The sequence below is a fragment of the Bubalus bubalis genome, chromosome 7, assembly GCF_019923935.1.
Source record: "Bubalus bubalis isolate 160015118507 breed Murrah chromosome 7, NDDB_SH_1, whole genome shotgun sequence".
Classification (NCBI taxonomy): domain Eukaryota; kingdom Metazoa; phylum Chordata; class Mammalia; order Artiodactyla; family Bovidae; genus Bubalus; species Bubalus bubalis.
The window spans coordinates 63,618,998-63,645,389 of record NC_059163.1 but is presented as its reverse complement, the minus strand read 5'-3'; positions in this window follow the sequence as shown (position 1 = coordinate 63,645,389).

Genomic DNA, 26,392 nt, shown 5'->3' with positions numbered 1-26,392 from the left:
CTGCTTCATTGACTACACTAAAGCCTTTGACTATGTGGATCACAACAAACTGTGGATAATTCTTAAAGAGATGGGGATACAAGACCACCTTACCTGTGGATAATTCACCTTACCTGTCTCCTGAGAAACCTGTATAAGGGTCAAGAAACAACATTTAGAACTGGACATGGAACAACAGAATGTTTTAAAATTGAGAAAGGAGTTCATCAAGGCTGTATATTGTCATCTTGCTTATTTAACTTCTACGCAAAGTAATGTCTATGCTTCCCAGGTGGCACTGTGGCAAAGAACCTGTCTGCCAATGCAGGAGACACAGGTTTGATCCTTGGGTCAGGAAGATCCCCTGGAGAAGGTAAAGGCAACCCAGTCCAGTATTCTTTCCTGGGAAATCCCATGGACAGAGGAGTATGGCAGGCTACAGTTTATAGGGTCACAAAGAGTCAGACATGGCTGAGGACACACTCATGGTGCTGGGAAAGACCAAATACATTTAGGGCTTCCCTGGTGGCTCTTATGGTAAAGAATCTCCCTGCAATGTGGGAAACCAAGTTTGATCACTGGGTCAGGAAGATCCCTGTAGAAGAGCATGGAAACCCCTCCAATATTCTTGCCTGGAGAATTCCATGGACAGAGGAGCTTGGCAGGCTACATTCCATGAGGTCACAAAGAGTTGGACATGACTGAGTGACTAACACACACACACACACACACACACACACACACACACATGCAGAGTACATAATGCAAAATGCTAGGCTGGAATCAAGATTGGCAGGACAAATATCAACAACCTCAGATATGCAAATGATACCACTCTAATGACAGAAAGTGAAGAGGAATTAAAGAGCCTCTTGATAAGGTTGAAAGAGGAGAGTGAAAAGGCTGGCTTAAAACTCAATATTCAAAAATCTAAGATCATGGCATCTGGTCCCATCACTCCAGGCAAATAGAAGGAGAAAAAATGGAAGCAGTGACAGATTGTATTTTCTTGGGCTCCAAAATCACTGCAGATGATAAATGATGAAATTAAAAGATACTTGCTCCTTGGAAGAAAAGATATGATAAACCTAGACAGTATATTAAAAAGCAGAAACATCATTTTGCTGACAAAGGTCTGTATAGTCAAACTTATGGTTTTTCCAGTAGTCATGTACAGATGTGAGTTGGACCATAAAGAAGGCTGAGCACTGAAGAATTGATGCCTTTGAATTGTGGTGCTGGAGAAGACTCTTGGACTGCAAGGAGATCAAACAAGTCAATCCTAAAAGAATTCAACCCTGAATATCCATTGGAAGGACTGACGCTGAAGCTGAAGCTCTAATACTTTGGTCACCTCATGGGAAGAGCTGACTCATTGGAAAAGACCCTGATGCTGGGAAAGACTGAAAATAAAAGGAGAAGATGCTGGCAGAGGATGAGATGCTCAGAAAGCATCACCTACTCAATAAGTATGAATTTATGCAAACTCTGGGAGATAGTGAAAGACAGGGGAATCCGGCATTCTGCAGTCCATTAGGTCTCACAGAATCAGTTATGATTTAGCCACTTAGGAACAACAACAATTCTGTCAAGTCCAGGATCATAAATAAGCATATGGAAAAGTGAACTTAGGATTGAGATAGCATGAGTAAATATCCTGTCCAATCATGTCCACAAAATAATGTTACATTAAAAAATGTATTGATGGAAACACACAGATACACATGAAGCAGAATGATGGTCAAGCTCTTCTCAAGGGAATAATGATTAGAATAATAATGTTTTGGTTCCTGGACAGGAACTAAAATTGAGTACAGAAAGTATTGAGAAATAACCAACTTGCAATTTAGAGGTTTTAAAATGATGTCACTTCTTTTTTTATTTTGTGATAAAAAATACAGGCAGCATATGAGAGATAGCTAAGAAGAAGCACAATATATCACTAGTTCAAACAGCTTTTTTTTTAATATGTTTACTTATATAAGTAATTTTGTCAATCTTCTGATTTATCTTTTGATAAATCTGATTTATAACTTCTTAATGTTGAGTTATAGTTAGAATGATCTTTCCCATTTTAAAGTGTAAAGGAATTCAGTTAAGCTTTCCTCAAGTACTGTTTTGGTGTCACTTTTTACATTTAAATATTTGATACATTTGGAGAACTCTGGTCATGTATGGATGTGAGAGTTGGACTGTGAAGAAGGCTGAGCACCGAAGAATTGATGCTTTTGAACTGTGGTGTTGGAGAAGACTCTTGAGAGTCCCTTGGACTGCAAGGAGATCCAACCAGTCCATTGTGAAGGAGATCAGCCCTGGGATTTCTTTGGAAGGAATGATGCTAAAGCTGAAACTCCAGTACTTTGGCCACCTCATGCAAAGAGTTGACTCATTGGAAAAGACTCTGATGCTGGGAGGGACTGGGGGCAGGAGGAGAAGGGGACAACAGAGGATGAGATGGCTGGATCGACTCGATGGACTCACTGACTCGATGGCATCACTGACTCGATGGACGTGAGTCTGAGTGAACTCCGGGAGTTGGTGATGGACAGGGAGGCCTGGCGTGCTGCGATTCATGGGGTCGCAAAGAGTCAAACACGACTGAGCGACTGAACTGAACTGAACTGAGCATGTAGCATAAATAACAGAATTATAGGAACTATTAAAAGTTGACATTGATTATGGCACATTCATAATTCTGGGAGCAAAACTGTTTGATTATATTTAAGAAATAGCTATTAGGTTATTGTTCTAAATAATTATGTCATTGGGTTTTACTGTGATATGGTCTATGTACCATATATAAATGGAATTCTCATTTTTAGTGATTAACACAATTGGTCCACAATTGCCCCTTCAAAACAAAAGATCAGGGTGTTAAATCATGAATTGGATACAATACACACAGGTTTAGCTCTAAGCTCACTAGAAGCACTATTTCTTTTTTACAGTCTTAAACTGGCAATCACATCCTTTGAATAGAAAATAGAATCCTCATCATGTCTTCACATTATGCATTTAACAAACATTTGTCAGCAAACTTTTCTATGATTAATTTGATTTCAACCCTTAGGGAAAGATTACTTTGAAAACATTTATGGTATGACTAATTGAATTTTAGAAATTTGATTAATACTCAACTTCAGAGTTTTTTAAATACATTATTAAAATTAATTTTACTTGAGTTTTAATAATTCTATGACTGTTCCTTTTGAGCCACTGCTATTTGCTTCATCTTGTAAAATTCAGTAAGAAGTAAATTCACGTTCAATAGAACTGGGTGTTGTTGAGCCTTTTTGCCTGGAAATGAATAACGTGCTTTTGGAAAGGTGACAGTGATTTAAGGCTGTGAGAACAGGTCTTTATTTACCTGCCAGACATAGTCTCTGGTCTGGATGCAATAAATGTTTTGTAATTTTATTGGAAACTGTAACATCCTTGTGCTCACAAAAGCCAGTTTTCTATACAGTATTACATGACATCTTCACAGTAATGATAAATTAGAATCAACCTCCAAAATATCCAAAGCTAACCTTTTATAAGGCAAATGGATACTGAAGCAATCTTACTTCTTAAAACAGCAATCTTCACAATTCCAGTCTGCTGTTAGAGTAATTCTCTTAGGAATACACTAAGTTTGTGTTTGGGAAAAGGAAATATAACTCCATAGTATTTACTGAGTACCTTCTATGTTTCAAACACTGTGCCATACCATCATATGCATTTTCATTTTACTGTTTGGTAATCCCCCTGCAATAACCCATGCTCTCCTTAAATTGCTCTTCCAGAGACAGACTTTTCAGAAAGGGCAAGTCTCTATTTTCACACAACTAGTCTTATCTCTGCCTCTGGCTTCACATCACCTTCTCTTTCGTGCTTGCAAGTGTCAGGGCATGAGCATGTGTGTTTGTGTTTATGAATGCGAGGGTAAATTTATATATCAAATCTCCCTCTGCCTCCTACTTATAAGGATTCGCATGATGGCATTTTCAGCCCATTCAAGTAGTCCAAGTGATCTTTCCATTTTAAGATTCTGAAACTAATCACATCTGCAAAGAACCTTTTTCCAAATAAGGTAACATAAGTTAATATTTACATGTTTCAGGGACTGATATGTGATATATTTGAAGGCCATTATCAGCCTACTACATGCTGTTGATATTTCTGTAATTCGTTTGCTTTTTCCTTTGCTGTTGGTCTCAAAGATAACCCATTCATCCTCTAAACTCACACTGTTTCACTTCACTATTTATTTCATAATTTCCCACAATGTGTCTTTGACTAGAAAATCCCCAAAACATCAAAGTGTTGTTGCTTTTTGAGCAGTGACACAAGGCAGCAGTTTGAGATGACAGTGGCAAAGTTGCAATTATGTTGGTTTCAACAAGGACAAATAAAGACAATCTAACTATTGCTTGGAGAAGGCAATGGCACCCCACTCCAGTACTCTTGCCTGGAAAATCCCATGGAGAGAGGAGCCTGGTAGGCTACAGTCCATGGGGTCGCGAAGAGTCGGACACGACTGAGCGACTTCATTTTCACTTTTCACTTTCATGCATTGGAGAAGGCAATGGCAACCCACTCCAGCGTTCTTGCCTGGAGAATCCCAGGGACTGGGAAGCCTGGTGGGCTGCCATCTATGGGGTCGCACAGAGTCGGAAACGACTGAAGTGACTTAGCAGCAGCAGCAACTATTGCTTGTAATTGCACTCAGATATAACCAGGTTCATCAAGATAAAATGATGAACAGTTCATACTTTCTCTTTTCAAACCCTATTTAAAACAGGCTGTTAAATATTTACAATTCATATTTCTACTAAAATAGTCTATATCTTTTTTTTTTTTCTTGTCCTATTTCAGGGCTACCTCCTTTTAGTGACTGTACCATATTTAATGTGGGATATCTCAACCACATATTTGAAATGGCATTAAAGTTGAATCTGTCCATACTGGTGGTCCATCAATATCTCTATAACATTGAAATTATGCCAAATATAAAGTTTACTGAAAAATGAGTACATAATTGATTTCTTTGAAGAAGAGAAGTAGTATAAAATAATTAGAAAAAGGAAAGATTAAAATTTAAGAAAAACTAACAGCAATAAAAGAAACTTGAATCTACAGATTTAAAGATCACACAATGTTCCATGAAAAGTTGACACAAAATGATAAATATATGTCAAGTAGATACCATAGTAAAGATAATAAATCTTAAAGAAAGAATCCCAATTCTGTTATCTAGATGAAAATATCAAGTCATTTTCACAGGAAAAAATCAGTGTCTTCCTACATCTTATTCACAACATAACTCTTTCATGAAAATTAAGGATGACTCCAAAATTCTATGCCATGGCAGGCTGACCAACAACAAAAAATCTATTCAAATTGCATGCTACACATGATCTTCTTTAGAAACTATCAGAGATAAGTTTTTGCTAACTAAGAAATTAATGAAGAAATTTGCTGAAAGATCTATTGAGCAACAAATCCATTTATTTTTATGGCATAAACAACTAAGATGGCGGAGTATAAGGATGCGCACTCACCTGTGGGAATACCAAAATCGCAACTAGCTGCTGAACAACCATCAACAGAAAAAGGTTGGACCCACCAACAAAAGATGCCTCACATCCGGCAAAGGAGAAGCCCCAAAAAGATGGTAAAAAGCGAAGTTGCTCAATCATGTCCGACTCTTTGTGACTCCATGGACTGTAGCCTGCCAGGGTCCCCTGTCCATGGGATTTTTCAGGCAAGAACACTGAAGTGGGTTGCCATTTCCTTCTCCAGGAGATCTTCCCAACCCAGGGATCAAACTCAGGTGTCCCTCACCGCAGGCAGACTCTTTACCATCTGAGTCACCAGGGAAGCCCAACAAGATGGTAGGAGGAGCAAAATCATGTTTACAATCAAACTTCATACCCACCAGAGAAGCTCAGAGGGTGCAAACAAAACCGTGTGTGCACCAGGACCCAGGGAAGGGAGCTATGACCTCCACAAGAGATTTAGCCAGACTTGCCTGTGAGTGTCTGGGAGTCTCCAGTGGAGGGGTTGGTCAACAATGGCCTGCTGCAGGATCAGTGGCACTGAGTACAACAGTCCTGGGATAAATTCTTTTGAAGGAGGTATCCATTGGCTTCAGGCCAAACTACAGGGAGGGAACACAGCCCCATCCATCAGAAGAAAATAGGCCTAAAGATTTACTGAGCATGGCCATCCTTGCCCACTTTAGATCAAGACCCATTTTTCCCCACAGCCAGTCCCTCCCATCAGAAGCTTCCACAAGCCTCTTATCCTCATCTATCAGAGGGCATACAGAATGAAAACAAATACAGGCATTAAAAATGTGGTTAAGAATGTGAAGTTATAAAATATGACAGTGTAGAAATAACACATTACATAGATATTTGAAGAGATGGAAAAGGTGGAAGTGATGGTGAATTTCTCTTTTATGAACAGAGTCAAAAATACTTAAAGACAATAAATTAAGAGAAGTATACATAATTTGAAGCTGTAAACCTAATTAGAAATAAAATAAAACCATTGAAATCGTGGGGAGGGAAAAAAACATTTTCCTCATTGTTCATGATGGGAAGTTGTGAGTACACTTGTAAGAAAAAAAGGATTAAGAGTACTGTATAAGAGCAGGGGCTTCCCTGATGGTTCAGTGGTAAAGAATTCACCTGCAATGTAAGAGACAAGGGTTCAGTCCCAGGGTCGGGAAGACCCACAGAGAAGGAAGTGACAGCCCACTCCAGTATTCCTGCCTGGGAAATCTCATGGACAGAGGAGCCTGGTGGGCTACAGTTTATGGGGTCACAGAGTCCAACACAGCTTAGCAAATAAACAATAAAAACAGTAACAAGAACATATTGTGAAGGTTAGCAGTGGAACAAAGCTACAATGGTTTCCTGAAAAAACATACTTCAAGTTCAGTTCAGTTGCTCAGTCGTGTCCTCCTCTTTGTGACCCCATGGACTGCAGCACTCCAGGCTTCCTTGTCCATTACCAACTCCCAAAGCTTGCTCAAATTCATGTCCATCAATTCAGTGATGCCATCCAACCATCTCATTCTCTGTTGTCCCCTTCTCCTCCCGCCAATATTTCCCAACATCAGCGTCTTTTCCAAGGAGTCCGCTCTTCGCATCAGGTGTTCAAAGTACTGGAGTTTCAGCTTCAACGTCAGTGCTTCCAATGAATATTCAGGACTGATTTCCTTTAGGATGGACTGGTTGGATCTCCTTGCAGTCCAAGGGACTCTTGAGTCTTCTCCAGTAGTACCATAGTTCAAAAGCACCAATTCTTTAGCACTCATCTCTTTTTTTAGTCCAACTCATATCCATACATGATTACTGGAAAAGCCATAACTTTGACTAGATGGACCTTTGCTGGCAAAGCAATGTCTCTGCTTTTTAATATGCTGTCTAGGTTGGTCATAGCTTTTCTTCCAAGGAGCAAGAGTGTTTTAATTTCGTGGCTGCAGTCAGCATCTGCATGATTTTGGAGCCCAGGAAAATAAAGTCTGTCACTGTTTCCATTGTTTCTCCATATTTGCCATGGAGTGATGGGACTGGATGCCATGATCTTAGTTTTCTGAATGTTGAGTTTTAAGCCAGCTTTTTCACTCTTCTCTTTCACTTTCATCATAAGCTCTTTAGCTCTTTGTTTTCTGCCATAAGGATAGTGTCATCTGCATATCTGACGTTATTGATATTTCTTCTGGCAATCTTGATTCCAGCTTGTGCTTCATCCAGCCCAGCCTTTCACACGATATACTCTGCATATAAGTTAAATAAGCAGGGTGACAATACAGCCTTGACGTACTCCTTCCCCAACATGAAACCAGTCTATTGTTCCATGTCCAGTTCTAAATGTCGCTTCTTGACTTGCATACAGATTTCTCAGGAGGCAGGTAAGGTGTTCTGGTAATCCCAGCTCTTTAAAAGGTAATACAATTACTAACTAGGTTAAAAAAAGAAAAAAAAAATAGACTAGTGTATAGCTGAAGATGATATGAACATATTGAAAGACCCTACAAATAAGTACAAATAAGTAATGATTGCCTCTAACTGGAGAGTGAAAAAAAGTGGAGATGAAATTTTGACATCATTTGCTCTTGAATCATTAAAATATTTTACAGTGAATATTCATTGCTTTTTAACATTTAATAAGTACAGAGGAAAATCAACAAATTAGCAAAGGAATTTGTGGAATGTGGAGTATGTGGAATGATTGTACATTTGGGGAAGTAGCCAATATCCTTTATCTTGGTTCATATAATAATCCATGAACAGCTCAGATCCTCAGCCATGTATGGGTGATGTAAAATGTGAAAATTGTATGACTATTGACAGAAAAAAAACCTCAAGATACCTTGAATTTTGAATATTTATCAATGATGTTATCTACTAAAAATTTTTTTGGTCATATTAAAAATTATTTCAGTCTCTATCTGTCCTCTGGCATTTTTGAGTTGAGAAAAAGAAGACAAAAGATGTAATAAGAGAGAAGAGCAGGAAGTGTGAGGATGAGGTGAGACTTCCAGAGAGCAAATGATTGATGGCAATAGAGAGGGCAGAGAAGAGACTGCACCGCGGCCAGAGGGGACAGTCTAGATTAATGAAGGCATCCATGCTTGAAGCTGCTATCTCTCACTGTCAATAGTTCTGCTGTTCTCCTAGGGAAATGCTGGTTGACAAACATAGTTAGAAGTGATAAATGACATCTGTGAGCATTTGAAAAAAAGATACTTAGATGCAGAGAAAATACTAAAGTAATTTATTACAATCAGTTATTATGTTAAAAGACAGTCAAGTAGCACAATATTTACTTTGAAGAAAATAGGTAGATGTGTACTTTAAATCCTTGAACTACATGTCAAAATACCTCCCCCCCTAAATAATAGCTATGTAACATACTTAATTAAATTTGTATAGATATGACCGTCTTTATAAAAAATGGTGTATAAATACCATATTCATTTCTTATATGGTAATATGGCACAATAAAAAAGATCATCAGACCTAAAAATCAAGGAGGCTCTATCTTTGTTCCTGGATTTGCCCCATTTGGTATAACAGTGGATACTCAGGTTAGAATTGGGTTTTTCATTCTGCCTCCACCATCTACTACTTGATGTTTATTTCAGTCAGAAAGAAACCATTCTATGTATTTCAAGCTAGAGATTAATTCCCAGAATAGGGTGTTTGTACAACCAGTTGGAAAGCTGAAGTAATGTAAATTAGAGAAACTGATGATAGCTAATTTCATTGTAGACTTAATCATTAGAGGACAATTAAATCACCAGAGGAAAATTAATAGTAAACACAAAAAATCAACTGATAATTTAAGAACCCAGTTTACTGCTTTAAAATTCCTCATTTTTGAACATGTGAAATGCCACAAGTATCATAAAAGCCAGAGCTCCTACTCCTGACTCACAGGATCTCTCTAGGCTCCTCTTTCTAATTGTCTTAGTTCCTGATATTTATGAACATTAGTTACACAGTAACTTTCAGCTGCCTCTTACATTGATTAATTTTTGACTGAGTCAAATCCTTTAAATGGACTGATTTTTGGTTTCACTCTCTCCCTGATGCCTTATCTCAGATCTAATATATGGTATATGCCCTAAAACATTGGAGAAGGTAATGGCACTCCACTCCAGTACTCTTGCCTGGAAAATCCCATGGAGGGAGGAGCCTGGTAGGCTGCGGTCCATGGGGTCGCTAAGAGTCGGATACGACGGAGCGACTTCACTTTCACCTTTCACTTTCATGCATTGGAGAAGGAAATGGCAACCCACTCCAGTGTTCTTGCCTGGAGAATCCCAGGGGCGGGGGAGCCTGGTGGGCTGTCGTCTATGGGGTCGCATAGAGTCCGACACGACTGAACTGACTTAGCAGTAGCCCTAAAACACTACGGTGTGAGTGTCCTTATCCCAACATCCCAGTATTCTGTTTTGCCAAGAGAGACAAGACTATAAAGTCATTTCAAGAAGCATACAATAGAACTCTGTCTTTTGTCTTGATAAAATTTATTAATTTTATTTAAAGTTATAAAAGAAATACTATACTACAAAAATTATTTTATATATTCTCTCATAATGCTGTGAGTGTAAATAATAAGAAATTTTCTTGAAATAGTAAATTTGTGACACTGGGTTATACATGAAAGTTATTAATTGAATTTAAATTATCATCTAAAAATGGACATTAATTTGTGCTAATGTCCTTCTAAATGTCTATGAGTTATACATAATACCTAGATTGATCTGATGATGATTTATCACACTGTGATGTTTCCTCAAAGTATAGGAAAGAAATTAATCATCATCAAATTAACATTTCATTAGACTAATGAATAGATCATTAGCACACAAACATGCATTAAGATCTATCTATCTATTGAACCTCATAAAGTCTTTTAACAAACTGAAAGCATAGTTTGTCCTCAAAGAATTTCTTGAAAAATAACTTGCTACAGAACTGGTAGATTATAGACATATGCAATGCTTATAAAGTTGGAAGACATTAGGAATGTGTGGACCATTTCTCATTTTTACACATGATATTCAGAGGAAACGGAATCTCTGATCTAAAGTCATGAAGTTTCTTTACACGCAGGGAAAGACATCTCCTGAGACTGATTCATTGCCTTTTAACACCCAATTGTAGGAAAAGAAAATTTAATCTTACTTGTGAAATATAGCTAGACAAGAGAGCACTCTTATCATTACCTGTTTTTCCACATCAACATATATGAAAAATCCTGTTTCTGATAAGTAATGTAGGTACCAGGATCCTGGTACATACAACCTGATAGAAATTTGAAAGAAAGAAAAAAATTTATTAATTGAATTATTATGAAATATTTAATACTTGGTTTATAAAATAATTATGGCCAGTGACATTCTACATGGACCAATTTTTTTATTTAGAAAAGGTTTGGTTATACAGTAGGTTAAAACTATTGTGACTTTTTAGCCTAGTATTGGTGATTGTAATATTTGCTGCATGTAACATTGTAGACAGATTCAGAAATATCAACAAAAAATGTTTATATCAATCCATTTACTATCAGGTATATTTATCTACAAAGAATGCCCACCTAATTCAAGTGTTGCTGCTGCTGCTGCTAAGCTGCTTCAGTCATGTCCGACTCTGTGAGACCCCATAGACGGCAGCCCAGTGTTAGTAACATTTTAGTTATACAAGTGGGAATGAAAAGTCTACCTTGTTCCAAGAATAAGAATGGACTGTATATTTTGAAGTCTAAGATATTTTTATTGTCTACTGGTGTGGAAGATTTCTTGATGGTGGTAGAAATCAGGATAGCAATTGACACTACAGGTGGAGGATCAGAAATTAATTGAGAAGGAGTCAACAAATAAATAAATAGAAAGAGAAAAATAATATTCGAGTTGACCCCATTCTGCAGTACTAATAGAGATCATCCTGGAAAGATAAAACAAAGTTCTATCAGTGGTTTATCATGAAACTTAAGGTGATTAAAATGTGTATCAAGTTTTTCTTAATTATTCTTTAATGTTTCTAGTATGATAGTACATTATTTGTCAATGTCATAGAGGGGGAAAGAAAGAACTGGGATTAATTTCAAGATAGTCAAACTTTCCCTTCATTTCTTTTTGTGATACTGAGCAGTTACTTTAAAATATCCACAGACTTTGACAGAGTATAAAACATGATTAAATTTCCACCAGCAGCTCATGTGGCTGAGAATAACACAAGAGGCATAATTGACCTTCAAACTAGAACTGAATGCCAGAAGAAATGTTCATCAAAGAAGAAATCCTATAAAGAGAAATTTCCTGGACCAGTAGCCAAAGAAAATTTTAATAATCAAAATATTCTAGTCTTCTTATTCATAGGGCAGAACTAAATCATATCTTAAAATAAAGCTATAGCCTTCATTTTCTCTTATGTAATTAACTCTATTAATGTTGCCATGGCTTTTAAATTAAATATTAAATAGGTGTAAAACACTGATTTTAGATTTTCATACTATTCTCTCCTATCCTCATATATATATAAAGAAGGATATATACATTTGTCTCTCCTTTCCTTTAGAGAAGATAGGAGGATAGGTAAAGTAGATCAAGAAAGAGAGGGGGTAGCTTATGGAAAACACAGGCTTTTATTATGCCTCCATATAGTCTCTATTACACATTACTTTATGTGTGTGTGTAATAACAGTGGACAGGCTGCCCAGGTAGCACTAGTGGTAAAGAACCAACCTGCAAATGCAGGAGACATGACACCCTGGTTAGATCCCTGGCTTGGGAAGATCCTCTGGAGGGGAGCATGCCAGTATTCTTGCCTGGAGAAAACCATGGACAAGGAGCCTGGAGGGTTATAGCCCATATGGTCTCAAAGGGTCAGACATGACTGAAGGAACTTAGCAGGCAGGCATTCATGCACTGAGTAGTAGACATGAGCTATTGGCAGCCAGAAGAGAAGTGGAAACACATGGTGCCTGACGCTGATCTAAATAGTGAAGGAGGTCTACTGAGAATATAGCAAGCAAGCTCACAGGTCCAGAGGAAGAAACTGGATAAAAAGTTTGTTGATTGAATTAGTTATCAGTTTAGTTCAGTTCAGTCAGTCAGTCAAGTCTGACTCTTTGTGACCCCATGGACTGCAGCACTCCAGGCTTCCTTGTTCAACACCATCTCCCAGAACCTACTCAAACTCATGTCCATTGCATCAGTGATGCCATCGAACTATCTCTTCCTCTGTCGTCTCCTTCTCCTCCCACCTTCGATCTTTCCCAGGATCAGGGTCTTTTCAAATGAATTGGTTCTTTACAACAGGTGGCCAAAGTATTGGAGTTTCAGCTTCAACATCAGTCATTCTAATGAATATTCAGGACTGATTTCCTTTAGGATGGACTGGTCGGATCTCCTTGCAGTCCAGGGGACTCTCAAGAGTCTTCTCCAACATCACAGTTCAAAAGCATCACTTCTTCGGGGCTCAGCTTTCTTAATGTCCAACTCTCACATCCATACATGACTATAGGAAAAGCCATAGCTTTGACTAGACAGACCTTTGTTGGCAAAGTAATGTCTTTTCCTTTTATTATGCTGTCTAGGTTGGTCATAGCTTTTCTTCCAAGGAGCAAGCATCTTTTCGTTTTATGGCTGCAGTTACCATCTGCAGTGATTTGGGATCCCCCCAAAATAAAGTCTCTCACTGTTACATTGTTTCCACATCTATTTGACATGAAGTGATGGGACCAGATGCCATGATCTTAGTTTTCGGAATGTTGAGTTTAGGTCAACTTTTTCACTCTCCTCTTGCACTTTCATCAAAGAGGCTCTTTAGTTCTTCTTTGATTTCTGCCATCAGGATGGTGTCATCTGTATATCTGAGGTTATTGATATTTCTCCTGACAATCTTAATTCTAGCTTGTGTTTCATCCAGCCCAGGGTTTCTCATGATGTACTCTACATATAAGTTAAATAAGCAGGGTAACAATATACAACCTTGACGTACTCCTTTCCCTATTTGAAACCAGTCTGTTGTTCCATGTCCAGTTGTAACTGTTGCTTCTTGAACTGCATACAGATTTCTCAAAAGGCAGGTCAGGAGGTCTGGTATTCCCATCTCTTTAAGAATTTTCCAGTTTGTTGTGATTCACACAGTCAAATATTTTGGCGTAATCAATAAATTAGTTATGGTTATGGTTATAAGCTGTGGTTGACTGCATTTGTCAAGTTACTATCGTAACTATCGCATAACAATGAGGAATGAAACAATAAAAACAGCACTGATACCTCTCTTGGAAAAAGTCCAGAAGTTTGGAGACTTGCAAGTTTGGAAGAAGAACTGCTTCTCTTCTGCAGTCAGGAAAAAATTAATTGGAAAGACCTTTGAGCAATAAAGGCCAATTAGACTTGCTTTGCAGCAAGAATCAAGTCAGGGCACACCTGTCACATTCATTCTTAAAAGCTTTAACTAGAACTAGGTGGCTTAAAGAGTCAGTTCAGGTTTGACTCCAAATAAAGTTTCTCTATAGGACATAATGACTCAAAAATGTAGAATAAAAATGTGTTTCCCCAAGAAATCTGATATATTTAACATATGCCCTATTAAAAAGGAGAGCAGAGTCAGAAAAGCAAATATCTGTCACAAATATAAGAAATGCAGGTTAAAAGTCAACATGAGTGAAGTTCTTGACATGTGTTGCCAACTCTATTGAATGGATGAGAAGCTTACAATTTGTTGAAGAGACTTGTACCATTAAATGCATCATCGTTTAGGTATTTGTGGCTGATCGTTACCAGAATATACCACAAATACCAGAACTTTGACTTTTCAAGATCCCCATCTTCTAAGAGCACAAATGGGAAGGAAAAAGCTGCTTGGTTTCACTGCTCTTGTTCCCTCCACCCACCACCGAGACTTAGTTTAAAAAAAAAAAAAAAAAAAGGAGAAATAACCGAGAGAATGGATCCAAGAAGCACAGAGAACAATGGAGTGAAGATCCCCAGCCATAACCTTCCATGTAGATTTCAAAACTTACACAGAAACCCATATATTTTTCTCCTTCTGAAAGATGGCATTTGTTGAAATCATCCAATTCCCTGGATATACTGTATGATTTGTCTATTTAGTTCATAAATATCTAGATCAAAAAAAAAAATAGGGCTTTTTGATAACAAAAAACATCCTAACAAAGATATCAAAAAATAATACAATTAATCATGAACATTAAGTTTGATGCCAGGAACAGATGGCAATTCACTGATAGCTGTCTTGAAAAAAGATAGTACCTTTTGTGTGTAGAATGAAAGAAGCACCAGATAGTTTCAAGTATCTAAATAATTATTCTGCTCATGTAGTAGTCCCAAATCTGGAACTAGATGGTATTATACTTCCAGGTCAATTTTTAATTAAATGAAACCATTTGGCCAGTAAGTTGTGAGCAGAAATTGTCAGATATCAGATCCAGATGACATTATTTAATTACTAGATCAAGATTTTTCAGATCTCTCTTTCCTCTTGCATGGGGACCAACATTTGACATTGTTCTTACCTATACATAGCTAAATTAAGCAGAGCACACTTCATAAAAATTTCTTGTTGCCCTATAACACTCTAGAACTAAGCTTTGCAGGCTTGAATCATTGTTTTACTGTACCTTCACTATTTCTACTGATAGGTTTATAATGACATTATTCCCCCTCTTTACGAAGAAACAAAGGTTAGAGAAGATGTATGATTTGCCTAAGATCATTCAGCCATTTAACTACTACACACAGAATAGCTATTTGAACTGTAGTCTTCTAAAATGCACATTTCTTCTTTTTGCTTTTAACTTATTGCACTTTGATACATACCTAATCATCTTTAGGTACCTTAAGTGCAACAATCTTATTACCGTACATTTGTTATTCAACCTGAAGACCTTTCTCCTGATCTATTTATATTATGAAAACTGCTATCATCCACAATCCTTTCTTCAGTGGGTTGACCCTTAATGCAAGAAAGAAAAATCTTACTTTTAACCTTCCCCTGTTAAGAAAGGAGAATGTCCAGAGGTACATGTTTTGGGGACTATAAGTGTCTTCCCCATAATTTTCTAAAAAAATGGAATGATTAAGAAGTAATTTTGCAGAACCAAAAGCAATACATAACTCTTTGCAGCCAAACTGTTCTTGTTGAGAAAATCTGACTTCCATGAGATAGGTCATAATACCCACAAGGGAGGGCATTGTGAAGAGAATTTCTGATGTGAGAAATAAAGAGAAAACACTAGTGTTGCTCAAGTTCTTATTCCAGTTCTTTTTGAGACCCAGTTACAGTCTGCCATTCCTGCAATTTGAAATCATCTTTGTGTTTTGTAAATTATTGAGTTTCCATTTCTCTAAGGTTGTTCCAGGTTGATTATATCACTGAAATCAAAAAATTATAAAGTTGTATGCACAAAAGCCCATGGATTACATGTTCAACCACTTCTATGCTTTCTATATTTTATTTAACTACTAAGTGTTAATAATTACTTAATCAGTGAATTTCATGTATTTTTCATTTTCTATTGAATTTAAAATAGAACACTGTGTAGCCATTCAGAGAGTCTGATAAAATGTTTCAAGTTTTTATTGACCTTTAGCTACTTACATGACAAAGAAAAAAGAAGATTGGACAAATTGATAAAATCATGAGTCAGTTCCTATTATGATCAGATCCAAAGATAAAATACATCAAATTATTTTATTGAAATATTTTATTAAAAGTGTACCATCAAATAGGGCTTAAAAATTTACTTTTAGAAATAAATTTTTACTGAAACATAAATCACTTAATTTTCCATTTATAGGATTGTCATTGCCAACAGAGTGGAACAGATTAAATGAAAGAAAGAGACTAACTGTATTTATGATTGCATTACAATTTGAGGACGTGGCTTTTTTTTCTTTTCAAGAGAGTAAAGCAAATTCAATGTAGATTTCAGGTAAGATTGTTTGAATAAAAGGATAACTTGTTTCCAAATGACTAGAAGTTTATGGCCTGAAAATAGAAATATTTATTAATCTCAACATGATAAATTTAAATTCAATTGATTTAATTCCTCCCTCACCTTCCTGTTTGGTGAAACGAAACAATCCAAGAGACAGTTTACTTTATTTTATTTTTTTTAAAGGTTTTTTTTTTTTTTAAACTTTACAAAATTGTATTAGTTTAAACCAAATAGAGAATCTTTATTTAACTTTCCAGAAAGAATGATGGTATTATGCCTTAGACGTTTTACCTGAGCTTCTCTCCAACTACAGTTCAGTTATTTTGATTTTGAAAAGGATAATTGCAAATTTGGAGTGCGTGTGTGTATGTGAGTGTGTGTGTATGTAATGAGGAAATAAGTCTGTACTATGAAATAAATAGTAATAATAAAAAATTTCCTTCATTTAAATGTGAAACTTTAAACTTGAAAGAGATGTTACTTTTGTCAAGCCTAAATGTATCTTGCATTTGACTAATAGCATTTCTCTGGAGATATATCTATTTATTAATTATTCTTGCCTTTGGTTTTATTATTATCTTTCACTATCCTTTAATTGGGCTTCCCTGGTGGCTCAGAGGTTAAAGTGTCAGTCTGCAGTACTGGAGACCCGGGTTCAATCCCTGGGTAGGGAAGATATCCTGGAGAAGGAAATGGCAACCCACTCCAGGATTCTTGCCTGGAGAATCCCATGGACAGAGAAGCCTGGTGGACTACAGTCCATGACATACATATACATATATATACATATATATATATAAATTGCCCTTTGATTAATTACACCATACATTATAATAGCAAAAATATTAAATGAAATATTATTAATAATGAAAGAAAGAAAACATACTGTAGAGGGTGTATTCTAAAAACATAAAGGATATATTTTAAGAATATACATTGAAATCATCAGGTGATAACATACACAAAGAATGGTTAAAGCAAACTAGGAAAAAGTGTTCATAAATTCAGGCTTTGCATATCCAAAAAAAGTTCACTAGATGTTCTTTGATGTCTGGAGGATGGGGAACTTATATAAAGACAGTCAAATGCATGCCAGGTTTAGATGTAAGTTACATAAAGAATTTGAAGTCAGTACAGTTGCACTTTTCTCCCAGATAATCACTGACTGGAGGATTGTGTTCACACCTCTCTTAAAGGGACATGTTATTAGCTATAATGGACACAGTGTGAGCTTCAACAAATCATTAACTACTTGGGGAACACTTTTTTTTTCCATTTCTATATCCCTTTATTAAACCATGCCTGTAATGAATCAAGGAGGTAATTATTAGCAGCTGTGTTGCAGCTATGCCAGTACTGGTGTTAGGGGAACAAAGAAAGCAAGGACTTCTCGAGGATCCAGAAATATAACTTTTATCAGTTCTGGCACTAAAGAAGAAAGGGACAGTCAGCTTGGGAATGGTTCTCGGAATATTCACCTTGCTGCTTACACTGGATGAATTTATAGAATTCTTAGGTCATTTAGACCATGGTTAGTAATTTTAGAACATTTCATTCACTATCAAATAGGGAAAATAAAGACAGAATCTCCCCTTGAGACACTTAATTGTGGCAGACCCCAAAACAGAAAGAGCACTTCCTGAATCTGAGATCAGGGATCTTATTACTATATATTGTTATCTTTGATACCCCTTCCAATCCAATATCAATTCTTTCACTATTTGTTTACTTAGTATATAACACTTGTATATCACTGTGAGCCTCTCAGTTCTCCTTTATCTTTTGAATTTACTTCAGAAAATGTAGTAAATATATGATCAGAGAAATACATAGTTTACTACATTTTTCTAGTTTATCAAAATCCCTAAATGTAGGCAAATGTTTATATAATATATAAACATATATGTGTATATGTACACCCATATATAAATATATGTATATATAACTTTTAGCAATGAATAGATACATGACAGATATATTGATTGATAGTATCAGCATCCCCATTTTTGGTAATATTGTATGTATTATTATGTTTCATTTATTCATCAATAAATATCTAGTATGTTTCTACATTCTGATAGGGTAAGATTTACTTATAATTCTACAATTTTTACCATTACTGATACCACCTATGGTGGCTCAGATGGTAAAGAATCTGCCTGCAATGCAGGAAACCCAGGTTCAATAACTGGGTCAGGAAGACCCCCTGGAGAAGGGAATGTCTACCTACTCCTGTATTCTTCCCTGAAGAATTCCATGGACAGAAGAGCCTGGAAGGCTACAGTTCATGGGGTCGTGAAGAAATTGGACAGACTTACAGTCTAAACAACAACAACAACATACCACCTACAATTTATTTTTAAAAATGGCTTTTCCTTTAAAACCTTCCCAATTTATTGTTGTAATTTACCAGACACACACATACACCTACAGAGATACAGTGGAATAAATGCTAAATAAACATATATACCAAGTACTAGAATATTAAATTGTTTGAAGTGATTGCTTACAGAAAAAAATATATATAAACACTAGGGAATATCACATTTTAATAGTATATTTTTCCCTGTTTACAGACTTCTTAGAACTCATGGACAGCATGACCATTTGAAAAATTAGATTAAATAGGATTACTTTTATTTCAGAACTACAGTTGCTAAAGGGAGAATGAAAATGCACGAACCAGTGGGATACTTCCATTGAAAACAGAAAGTTTAAAAGGAAAACCATGATTTATACAATCTCAGTTGCCCCCTTGCTAATAAAGCAAGGATGAGGCCTCTTGGGAACTTGTGAGCATGAGTGTGCTAACTGCACCCCCAGGTAGCAGCAGGGACGCTCCCAGGGATCATTATCACCTCTGCAGAAGCAGTAGTTCCGGAAATGATGTTCATCATCAGATAAAAGGGGAAGGCCCCTCACAAGCATTTTGTTCCAAGCTATAAAGTTCCTTTGTTTTCAGAAGAAGCAGTTATGAATTAAGGCCCACTGCTGTTCAAATAATTAGGATTTGGGGTGTTTAAGAATTACCTCCATTAGAGAAGTAAAATGGTATTAATAGTGCAGCAGCAAGCTGCGAAATATAGAAACATTACTTCCTAAGACAACTGTTCAACTGCTGTTAAAATATGCAAACTTCCCTAGAAAAAAAATTTTTCTTTGTAGTCAATCAGTGCCTGGCTAGCAAACAAAAACAAAGGTGAGAAATAATAGCCCCATAAAAAGGAGAGTTCTTTTGAGCTATTGAAACAATTATGGCACAAACTAAATCACTAAGGAAATAGAGAATCATTTCAGGATCATGGAATTAAAGATTGGGAATTAAGTGATCAATACATAAAAGATGTATTAACAAAATGATTAATAAAATAGCAATTCACAAGGGAAGTTCACCTGAGAAGGAAAATCTGCTTTAGTAGAGAAACAGCACATTTTAATATGATTCTTGTGGGGATAAATATGTGGATAAATGAAAATAAGTTCTGTTTATTCAGTCATCAAAAACATTGTGTTTCCCATGTAAAGATTTGAGCTTTCTAAATAACAGTGAAGATACTGGAATCCCTTAAATTGAGGATCATACTTTGGTCATTTACCTGTGATGATTACAAATTGAGGCAATATTTAGGGGGAAAATACTTATATGGGGCTTCCCAGGTGGTGCAGTTCAGTTGTGTCCAACTCCTTGCAACCCCATGGACTGCAGCACGCCAGGCTTCCCTGTCCATCACCAACTCCTGGAGCCATTATCTTTGCTAAATTGAGCCAGAGGCTAGTCTGATTCCTTGGGGCCCTCTGTCCTTTAAGTTTCAAAAGATAAGGGAGGTTTTTCACTTAAAGATGTTAGGTTGTAAATAGGGTTTCCAATGGCATGTCTCAGATGCACTTTTTTCTTTTTCTTATTTTTTAAAAATAGTCAGTAGCATATGCTCAATTAATATCTACTTAGAATATTTTACTGCTTTTGAAAATTGATGGTTTAGTCTCTGAGTCATGTCTGACTCTTGTGACCCCATGGACTGTAGCCCGCCAGGCTCCCAGGCAAGAATACTGGAGTGGGTTGCCATTTCCTCCTCCAACTTTTGAAAGAGTGAATGTATTTATTAAAATTATTTGCATGTCAGGCTTCTTAATGATAAAAAAGTATTCGGAGGCAATCCAGTTTTATTTTACTTTTTAGTGTACGTGCATGCTAGGTTGCTTTCCTTGTGTCCGACTCTGTGTGACCCTATGGACTGTAACCCTCCAGACACTTCTGTTCATGGGATTCTTCAGGCAAGAATACTGGAGTGGGTTGCCATATCCTCCTCCAGGGAATCTACAGGTCCAGGGACTGAACCCGAGTCTCTTATGTCTCCTGCACTGGCAGGCGGGTTCTTTACCACTCATGCCATCTGAAAAGACCCATGGGCAAAAGCACAAGTTTAACTGAGCATGTAAAATGTAGAGTCTCAATTTATATTATCTGCACAAACTTTGGTCTTGTATCTGGATATAGCAATCACAGATTTGTCTTTGCTTTTGTTTTTCTGATTTTATGTTCTTGGTCAAAGAGTTTAGATAGACCCACTTCCTCTCTATTCTTAACATCAAACACAATCTATACTAGATATGAAACATGTTAGACTGCCAGTCACAGCTCTCTGTTTGCATTAAGAAAAATTATTCTCTGCTTCTGGCTTTCTGGCCTCTTGGAAGGTTATTAAATTCCAGAAAGCTATAAAAATAAGCTGCAATTAGGAAAACAATTTTTATCACACACACACATTGACCACTTCACTTGTGAATACCCATGTTGCTAATAAATCCATATACATTTTTAGTAGATGCTACTCAATTTGTGTCTGAATGAAACCTCTTAAGTTCAACAAGAATCATTCTACTTGCAAAAGCAGAAAGAAAAACAAGGGAGTGATAATAAAACAAACAAGAATTTACCCATAATTTTTTTTTCAAACATCCCTGTGAATATATAATCAACATTTTTTTCTATACTCACCATATGTAAAAGCACAATTTTTTTTTTATAAGAAGCATTGAAAAAAATTTCTTAAAATCCAACATAGAAACTCTATCTGATAATATTTAGGACTTTTCTAGTCCTTTATTATTCTTTCTGCTTCATTTCATGAAATGTTTATAATTATATAGAGTATTTTCATTTGTGACCTTACATCTAACTGCTTTTGTTTTCACTATTGATTTTATTTATAGCCTTTCATACAATAACAGCATCACTTTGGTCTAAACGTTTAATGGAAATTTAAAATCTAAACCTTAGTTTTCAATCTATTTTAAAGACTTCTGATTTTCTATTACTATTTAAAAGGTCAAATTAATTTAAATTTGCATTTCATAATATATCTATGGTGCTGATATTTGGCATTATAAAATTGCAGATAAAATAATAGGCATGCTAATTTGCTTTAGTCGTGTCTGCCTATCTATGCAAACCTATGGCCTTTAGCCTGCCAGGCTCCTCTGTCCTTGGATTCTCCAGACAAAAATCATGGGGTGGATTGCCATGCACTCCTCCAGGGGATGGTCTTGATCCGGGGATCTACCCTGGGTCTCACATGCTGCAGGCAGATTCTTTACCATCTGAGCCACCAGTGGAGCCTCCCAAAAAAGACTTAAGTAATTAAATAAGTACGAAAAGGTAATAAATATATCGAAGAAGCAAACTTTGATGACTTCAAAATTAAAAAAAAATAACTCAGTAAGGAAGTAATATGCTTTACTAAGAATTCCTCAAGCCTATTAACTGAACTATCTATGATCTAGTTATTTGCTTTAGCTATTTACTGCATCCCTCTATACCAAACATAGGTATATAAACAAAGTACATTTTAATATTAAATTTATCCTTAAGAATTCAAGCTCCACAAATAATAGAATCACTTTATAACATCTCCCAAATAAGGGAATAGCTATATACACTTTAAAGAAATAGAGGAAAACAATAGAATGGGAAAGAATAGAGATCTCTTCAAGAAAATTAGAGCTACCAAGGGAATATTTCATGCAAAGATGGGCACAATAAAGGACAGAAATGGTATGGACCTAATAGAAGCAGAAGATACTAAGAAGAGCTGACAAGAATACACAGAAGAACTGTACAAAAAATATCTTCACAATCCAGATAATCACAATGATATGATCACTCACCTAGAACCAGACATCCTGGAATGGGGGGTCAAGCAGGCCTCAGGAAGCATCACTACAAACAAAGCTAGTGGAGGCGATGGAATTCCAGTTGAGCTATTTCAAATCCTAAATTGATGTTGTGAAAGTTCTGCACTAAATATGCCAGCAAATTTGGAAAATGCAGCAGTGACAACAGGACTGGAAAAGGTCAGTTTTCATTCCAATCCCAAAGAAAAGCAATGCCAAAGAATGCTCAAACTACCACACAATTGTACTCATCTCACATGCTAGTAAAGTAATGCTCAAAATTCTCCAAGCCAGGCTTGAACTGTACGTGAATTGTGAACTTCTGGATGTTAGAGCTGGATTTAGAAAAGGCAGAGGAACCAGAAATCAAATTGCCAACATCCACTGGATCATCGAAAAAGCAAGAGAGTTGCAGAAAAACGTCTCTGTCTGCTTTATTGACTATGCCAAAGCCTTTGACGGTGTGGATCACAACAAACTGTGGAAAATTCTGAAAGAGATGGGAATACCAGACCACCTGAGCTGCCTTTTGAGAAATCTGTATGCAGGTCAGGAAGCATCAGTTAGAAATGGACATAGGAGATGACAGACAATGAGACTGTTTGATAGCATCACCGACTCAATGGACATGAGTTGGAGTAAACTCCGGGAGTTGGTGATGCACAGGTAGGCCTGGCGTGCTGTAGTCCATGGGGTTGCAGAGTCAGACATGACCGAATGACTGAACTGTACTGAACTAAACTTTAAACAGGAACTTTTAACATTCTTTATGTACTAATAGTAAAATACTAGTGACTTATTAAAAGTAAACTATATTATTTGGTTACAATGTAATGGCTACATTAGTTTATCTTTCACTAATTTCTCTAAATTTTATATTTAATATGATAATACACATTACAAAGATTCCACCCTGATAAACCTGTATACAGGTCAGGAAGCAACAGTTAGAAATGGACATGGAACAACATACTGGTTCTAAATAGGAAAAGGAGTACGTCAAGGCTGTATATTGTCACCCTGCTTATTTTATTTCTATGCAGAGTACATCATGAGAAACACTGGGCTGGAAGAAGCACAAGCTGGAATCAAGATTGCCAGGAGAAATAGCAATAACCTCAGAAATGCAGATGACACCACCCTTATGGCAGAAAGCAAAGAACTAAAGAGCCTCTTGATGAAAGTGAAAGTGGAGAGTGAAAAAGTTGGCTTAAATCTCAACATTCAGAAAACTAAGATCATAGCATCTGGTCCCATCACTTCATGGCAAATAGATGGGGAAACAGTGGGAACAGTGGCTGACTTTTTCTTTTTGGGCTTCAAATGTCACTGCAGATGGTGACTGCAGCCATGAAATTAAAAGATGTTTACTCCTTGGAAGGAAAGTTAAGGCCAACCTAGATAGCATATTACAAAGCAGAGACATTACTTTCTCAACAAAGGTCCATCTAGTCAATGCTATGGTTATTCAGTAGTCATGTATGGATGTGAGATTTGGACTATAAAGAAAGCTCAGCGCCGAAGATTTGATGCTTTTGAACTGTGGTGTTGGAGAAGATTCCTGAGAGTCCTGTGGAGTTCAAGGAGATCCAACCAGTCCATCCTAAAGGAGATCAGTCCTGGGTGTTCACTGGAAGGACTGATGTTGAAGCTGAAACTCCAATACTTTGGCCACCTGATGTGAAGAGCTGACTCATTGGAAAAGACCCTGATCCTGGAAAAGATTGAGGTTAGGAGGAGAAGGGGACAGCAGAGGATGGCATGATTGGATGGCATCACCAACTCAATGGACATGGGTTTAGGTACACTCTGGGAATTGGTGATGGATAGAGAAGCTTGGAGTGCTGCAGTTCATAGGGTTGCAAAGAGTCGGACAGGACTGAGCGACTGAACTGAGACCTCAGAACCACTGCTAAGTCGTTTCAGTTGTGTCTGACTCTTTGCAACCCAATGGACTGTAGCACACCAGGCTCCTCTGTCCATAGGGATTCATGTCCTTAAATTTGTGAACATTTCCTTTTTATTGCTGTCTGTTTACAAACTAGTCAGTTACTTTCAGAGCCCATACTTTTCCTGATATAAAGACGTCCAACTGTGTTCAACAAACAGAATCACTGTTTTTTGACCTCTGCTTTTGGAGCTGGAAGTTCCTTTGTTCACATGACTACAGTTGGAGTATCACAAAGTATTTTGTCACTCTAAAATGGAAACTGTTTTTCCAGTCTATGATTACAATTTCCTCTCAGGTATTCCAATGGTGTTAATGGTAAAGAATTCACCTACCAATGGAGGAGATGCAAGATACAAGGGTGATACATGATTTGGGAAGATTCCCTGGAGTAGGAAATGGCAACCCAATCCATTATTCATTTCTGAAAAATTCCACACACAGGCAAGGCTGGTGAGCTACTGTCCATGGGGCTGCAAAGAATCAGACATGACTGAGTGATAGAAGACACACACACACACACACACACACTGGTCACCAACTGGACACTTAGCCAAAGTCTCATATTTTAGATCGTACATTTAGGTTTGGGCAGCATACCAATTCTTGATATGAAATTCTGTATCAGTTAGGTTAAGGTAGGTTGCTCTGCATTGACATACAATCCCAAAACAATATTTGTTCATTTCTCTCACTCTGTATGATCATCATTAGCAAAGGGGCTCCATTCATCCTAAGAAACCAAGGCTGATAAAGATGCCATGAGCCAGTGATGCTTCCAGAATTCCCATAAGAAAGGGAAATGAAGGCAGCTAATTGTAAACAATGTCTAACAGCTTCTATCTATAAGTGAAAAAAGTCACTCCTGATACAATTTCATTAACTAAACCACAGAAAACTTGGTCACGTCTAATTGCAAAAGACAAAGTGCCTTGTAACTATAAGGGCAGAAAGAAGGGAGAACTGAAATGTTTGACAATAGCTTTAATGTTGTTCAAGGATCTAATTGGAGAAGGCAATGGCACCCCACTCCAGTACTCTTGGCTGGAAAATCCCATGGACGGAGGGGCCTGGTGGACTGCAGTCCATGGGGTCGCTAGGAGTTGGACACAACTGAGCGACTTCACTTTCACTTTTCACTTTCATGCATTGGGGAAGGAAATGGCAACCCACTCCAGTGTTCTTGCCTGGAGAACCCCAGGGACGGGGGAGCCCGGTGGGCTGCCATCTATGGGGTCTCACAGAGTCGGACACGATTGAAGCGACTTAGCAGCATCAGCAGCAGCAGCAGGAATCTAATAATAACAATAGCAATAATCACCATCATCGTCACCATAGTTACCATCATCGTCTCAGTTAGAAGGAGTGTCAGGGAGTTTCATGAAGAAGTCATAACTAAATGGATATTGGAAAACAATATATTATCTAAGGAAAAAAGAAGTGTGAAAAGTTATTTTACAGTGGAATAACTTCTGTGGATTCCTTGAGAGGAAAGGGACAGACTTACATTGGAGAAAAAGAAATCAAATGTGGCTGTGAGGCAAAAAGAATATGTCAAAGTAGAAATCATGTTAAGGGTTTTCATCTTTGTTTAAGAATAAAAGAAAGCTATTAAAGGACTAAAATAGTGAAAAAAAGGAAAATAATACTTAGGAATAAACTTAATCAATGAGACAAAAGACTGGTACCTGAAAATAACAAAACTTTGCTGAATGAAATTAAAGATAATACAAATAAAACATCCATGTTCATGAACAGGAAGGCTTAATATTGGTAACATGGTAATACTACCCAAAATGATTGACAAGTTCAACA